The sequence below is a fragment of the Poecilia reticulata genome, linkage group LG4 (assembly GCF_000633615.1).
Source record: "Poecilia reticulata strain Guanapo linkage group LG4, Guppy_female_1.0+MT, whole genome shotgun sequence".
Classification (NCBI taxonomy): Eukaryota; Metazoa; Chordata; class Actinopteri; order Cyprinodontiformes; family Poeciliidae; genus Poecilia; species Poecilia reticulata.
This window is the reverse complement of record NC_024334.1, coordinates 15,483,745-15,489,246: the sequence shown is the minus strand read 5'-3', so window position 1 is coordinate 15,489,246 and position 5,502 is coordinate 15,483,745. Positions and strand designations below refer to the sequence as shown.

General features: G+C 38.4%; 1 long non-coding RNA gene across 1 annotated transcript in view; it reads right to left on the bottom strand.

Moving 5' to 3' along the window:
- Positions 1-1,858: 1,858 nt before the first annotated feature.
- LOC108166208 (uncharacterized) overlaps positions 1,859-5,502 on the bottom strand; it is an 82,237-nt gene continuing 78,593 nt past the window's right edge. Inside the window, exons 8-9 of the long non-coding RNA XR_001776498.1 lie at positions 2,270-2,373; positions 1,859-2,089 (exon numbers count right to left, since the gene is read on the bottom strand). This is a non-coding gene — a long non-coding RNA (uncharacterized LOC108166208). The remainder of the gene's footprint in view (positions 2,090-2,269; positions 2,374-5,502) is intronic.

Below are 5,502 nucleotides of genomic sequence, written 5' to 3'. Positions count from 1 at the left end.
AGCATCAAACCTCAAGTCTTCTGCAGCTTCCATCGGGTTTTCTTTAAGAGAGCGGAGTGGGAGCGAACATGGGAGCAGCAAGCAGTGATTGTGCAACCGCATTCAGCACACCACAACATTATGTTATGTTTAGGATGTAACGAGAACGTGTTTGTTGCATAAATTATGCCACAAAAGCTGAGCTGCCGGCAGCAAGCTTCTGGCACAAGACAGACTTTTCCAAATTCAAAGTGGCACAGTGATTATTACATTCCAGATAAGACTCTGTCTCTTTCACTGTCAGAACAACCAACCAGTTTCCATCTAACAAAGACATTTTGTTATGGAGGTGAAGTTCAATAATTGACCCTGTTTTTTGTATTTCGGTCTTGTTACTCAGACGTCGGTTCGATCATGAAATTTTAAAAGGTATTGCAGCTTAATTTTAACGGTTTGTATTATTTAGTCCAATTAACATAAGTGAGGTGTACATGTCCCATAACAGGAAGTACATCAGACACCTGATCTTTTGACTTACTTCATCGCAATGGGCAAATCCTATCTAGTAGGGAGGTCCAGCATGTGTTTTTGAACATGCATAATGTCACAGTGAAAAAATATTCTACAATTTTAACACATGACAACCAAAAAGCATTAGTCTATTATAGCGGGATTTAACATTAAATAACAGAAATGTCAGCCTAATTCTGATGTGTAAGGGAAAATATTCAAGGTTTCTCATATTTTTCTGATAAAATTCTTAAGTCTTACGATACCGATAGAGACCTAGCGTGTCTAGAGCTAGCAGGAGAAATGGCTTGTGGTCTTTTAAGAGAGACTAAAGAAAAATCTTACATCGGCTGAAATCTGACGCCACTCCATTTTTGTTTCCATTTCGTGAAGGAGGAAGTTGAGCCCAGTGTCTTCTTCAGAGGTTTTTCTGTCATCACTTTCTGTATGTCTCTGTGCAGCGCCACCACAGGCGAGGAGGGGAACAGGTTTATCAACTGGTTTGGTTCATTCGACACAGTGCAGACACACATATTGCTTAAACTGAATTAAACCAACGAACAAATCTCAACCTTAATTCAGCATGGCTATAGGTAGGCATTACTGTCTTGGTGCTGGGCTTTACCACTCACACTCTCTTCAGTAAGTAGGGTAAAGACTGTGTGTGGTGTTAAAATAGAGTATTCATAGGGATTGGCTAGTATCCAATCCAATATAAGTTAGTTTATAGGCAGCTATTAACTAATATAGGTAGCTTATAACTACCTATTTTAACAGTTTAAATACCAAATAGATCTTAACATGTACTAATCTGCACAGTGGAAATCATCTTAGCATTACGACAGAAGCTAACATCTACAGACTTCCTTATCTCCGCTCTTTGGGGTTTAGCCAATCAGTGCCAAGGAAAATGAAAGGTGCTTCTGGGTTGGTCGCTATGTAAACACCAGTTAAAATAAAATCAAGTTTCATTGCACCTAGCTGCTGCATTTTCTTTCAAATTTTTTTAGATATGCTTTATGCAAAAATATGCAAATAGGAAGATTTTACCCCCAAAAATTTGGAGGTACATTTTACAGAAAAATTCCAGGATCCATCAGGTATAAAAAAACTGAAATGTAAAGAAATAAAAATAACAATGTTAACTAGAGTTCACATCTTAACACTAGTCGGGACTTCCCTTACCTCTTGTTAGAACTGATGCTGTGGGGGATTGTAGAAATCCCTGGATGTCTTATATCTTGAGAATTTTCTGTATTTTCTGAATCACAAAGAGAAATGAAAGCACTTCCTAGAACTTAGCAGTTAAAAATATTAGAAGCACACAGTATTCGTGTTTTGACAGGTAGAACACTTGAACAGTCTAACAGGCTTTCTTTTTTTTATATATGTTCCTTGGCCTTCGTTCTCTGCTGACTGGCAGAAAAAGCTCCATCTCTGTGTTCCAGGAAGCTGTCATTTACAGAAACTGCATTTTTCTCTTCAAGAAACACATTAGGGCTGCATAGGTGTGGAGAGGTGCAGCGTCGTCTTCCGTATAGCAGCTTAACATGATTAGAGCTGAAGTCGCAGGGGAAGAGCACAGAAATGTACATCTGATCTGTAAAGCACATCGTAACAAATGCAAAATGTAAAAATTTTGATTCACATTAAAATCACAGGTTATAATATAACATATGAAACAAGCAATTAAAAGGAAATGGAGAAAATAAAAACATTTGGTAAGAAAAACACTTATGCAGGTCATTAATTTGATGAGACATTCTTTTGAGGTTCTCACTCAATGTTAGGTCATGTTTTCCTTCTTCCCAGAAAGTCATTCTGAAGGTTGGTGACATCAACTAACTATCACTCTAGAGTTAGTCTTTTTTCTTCTGTCTGAATCTGAAAAAAAAAGTTAAGTTGTAAAACATTTCTTGTTTTCTGTCATTCATTTGGTCTTCAGCGGCAAAAAATGTATAGCGTTACACATATTAAAAAAAACATTAATAAAAAATATAAAAAGCATTTCTTTTAGAACTAAAGAAAAGGAGCAGCCTGTTGAGTAACTTGCGCAGCAGCAGTTTTAGGTTTTGCCACCGTGCCTCATGACTGCTTAAAAATAATATTAAAAGAAAAACAACAGAGTGGAGTGAAAAATTTGGAAAAAAACAGCCAAGGTCACGTCAACAGTTTGGCAGTATTTAACAAAAAAAAAAAAATAAATAAATTATTGGATAATTATTGATATCGACCAATATGAAATGCTTATGATAATGTTTCAGGTGTATCTTCCAGGTTACAATGGCACAAAACAATCACCCAAAGAGCCCTGTAATACAACGTGGTGGTGGCATCATCATGGTCTGGGGATAATCCCCCCCTCTTAAAAAAAACAGAAAAATTAAATTGGGAACAGCTTCAAATACCAGACATTTTTGAAAAGATGGATAAATTAGACAATAAAATCACATAAAAATGGTCAGATTTCCAGCTAGCTAGCAAGATCGAGTGTAATATTACAATTGACATCTTTTTCATATTTAGTCAATTTTACTATAGTATAGCTAAAAACTATTCACACAAAATATATAAGACAGAAATATAATTTCTTCCATCAGTCCAAACATTCTCCTGAGGTTTTCAGGTCTTCTATATTTCCAGGGTAAAACAATGTGCTTGAAACAGAGTTCCTTGACCATATTTTGTATCCAGCTAATCAGGGGAAAGTTAGTCTCTTTAAGAAATTCTTAAATCAACCCACAGCCCAATTAGCACAGCTGTTTAAGAGAGCAGACTTGTGACCAGAAGGTTGGAATCCCAGCTGGGGACGCTGCTGTGTATCTAAGGTACTTAACCTGAATTGCCTCAGTAAATATCCAGCTGCATTAACAGACACAGGATATACAAAGGGAACCTTCCTCCTCCTCTTCGCGTCGGCTTTAACGGCCGATGGGAGCCCACTGTCAGTTTTGCAGCTATTCCCCCCCTCCTGCCCCGATAACTTCTGCAACTTTGCACAGATGAAAAGTTTTCCGCCATAAAAAAGCGGCAACAACAGCAGGCGACGTGTTATCCCAGAGGCGGCCATTACGGCATGCCTTTGTCCTACCAGGATCGGCGGTTCACTCCGACTGCGCCGCCGTCATTTGTATTCAGTTCAGACAGCACTGATCATCTGCCACCATCTGCATAGTTTTACAGCCTGTGATCATGGCGCCGTTCTGAGGGACTGTCATTATGCTTTACGGCATTGTTAAAGCCTGTCAGGGTGCGGCACCGGAGGAGACGGCTCACTCAAACATGCCTCCGTGTCTCACTGTGTGTGTGTGACTTGGATCAAGGGTTACAAAATACACCTCATCTGCCGCACGCTGCGCCTGGAGATAAATCTGACCAGCACTTTGCAGAAGGATGCACAGAATCGCTGAGGCGAGGCTTAAAAGGTCTTCGCTTTGAAGAGCTGAGAGCAACACAGACTCGACTTTCTATTCCTCATTAGGAAGCCGGTGACATAAAATATCCCATGCACAGATGAAATACAAGAGGTTACCCACATTTCCAAGTGCTACAGTACAAACCTAGAGTTCCATCTAATACCACATTACCTATGCAATGTGCATTAATCATACTTCAGCGTGTTATGAAAACAAAAATATAAAACTTCTTTGAATAATGGCTTTCCAGTGATTTAATGCTGAAGTCTCTTTCCTTTTGAGAGTCCCAGGTGGTAGCACTTTGCATATTGTTGTGAATAACATCCGTTTGTGTGATGGGGGGAGAATGCAGCATTGCCCCCATGGCAATGTAAAGCAGTCCTTTAGTGTGAATCACATAGCTGGAGGTTATCACTTCATATTCTTATAGTCGCAGGCATATCAAAGATCTGAAAACGCAGCTATTCCAAACACAGTCGACAATTTTGTAAGTGCGATTGTTCGTCTGTGCAGCTGTAAACTCATTTGCAGCAGGTTTTTTTTTTTTTTTTTTTTAACAGTTTGCATCATTGTGAAAGTATGTCATTGCCTATGTTGGACTTATATGTCGGGTAAACACAGCATGATCCCAGGAAAGAAAACCAAGTGCAGACAGTTTTCATACAGTGAAATGCTACTGATCCCATTATATTTAAATAAATGTTTTTCTAAATCAGCTTTTATTAGAAATCTCATTCTTCGCTTGTATACATCATGTATGAGTCGTCAATATCTTACAGTCCCTTTTTCAAGTTTGGCCACACACTTCAATAAACTTTATTAACAATGCAAAAAAGTACATTATTTTGATGCGGAAGGAAAATGATGCATGATTTCGATTTCTTTTACAATTAAAATTTAAAAAGTAGAGGAGGGCCAAAGGATCAAACATATCGAATACTGATACCAAGTTGGTATCAGTATCAGATCTACACTAGTGTGGTGAGATCAATACTTTAGTTTCAGGTTTCTAACTTGAATTTTACTTTATTTTTAATACTTCTGCTCAACTCAACCTAAAGAGAAAAAGAGTTTTGTTTTGATTTGTTCTCAAATTATAATTTTTGCACTTATGCCAGAAACATTTTCTATTGTTGTTGTATTTTGTGGATGTCTATAAACATTGTCCAAATTTTGTCACAGGTTTTAACAAAACATTTTTAAAGGAAAAAAACAACAAAAATACATAAAGGTCAGGAGTTTGCCATTATATCAAACTGGAATAGCATCGATATCGGCACCGATATCTGTGATGCTGATAACGATACCGATATTGCACACTTCTAGGAGACTGCCTGTTCTTTTATGACAGGGAAGGTTTGTAGAGTAAAGATTTATTATGGTTCATTTTAGTAAGACTTAAATGTGTAGTTTTTGCTAGAAGACTTGTATACAGTGTACTCCTGGTATTTGTGGGAGTTAGCGACCATAGCTAAAATCCACTAATATAGCGGTTCTCAATGTGGGCGGTACCGCCCCCCGAGGGGGCGTTCAGAGGACGGCAGGGGGCGCTGGCGGACATTTTTACAAAAGGGGGGCGCTGGGATGCCTTTGGGGG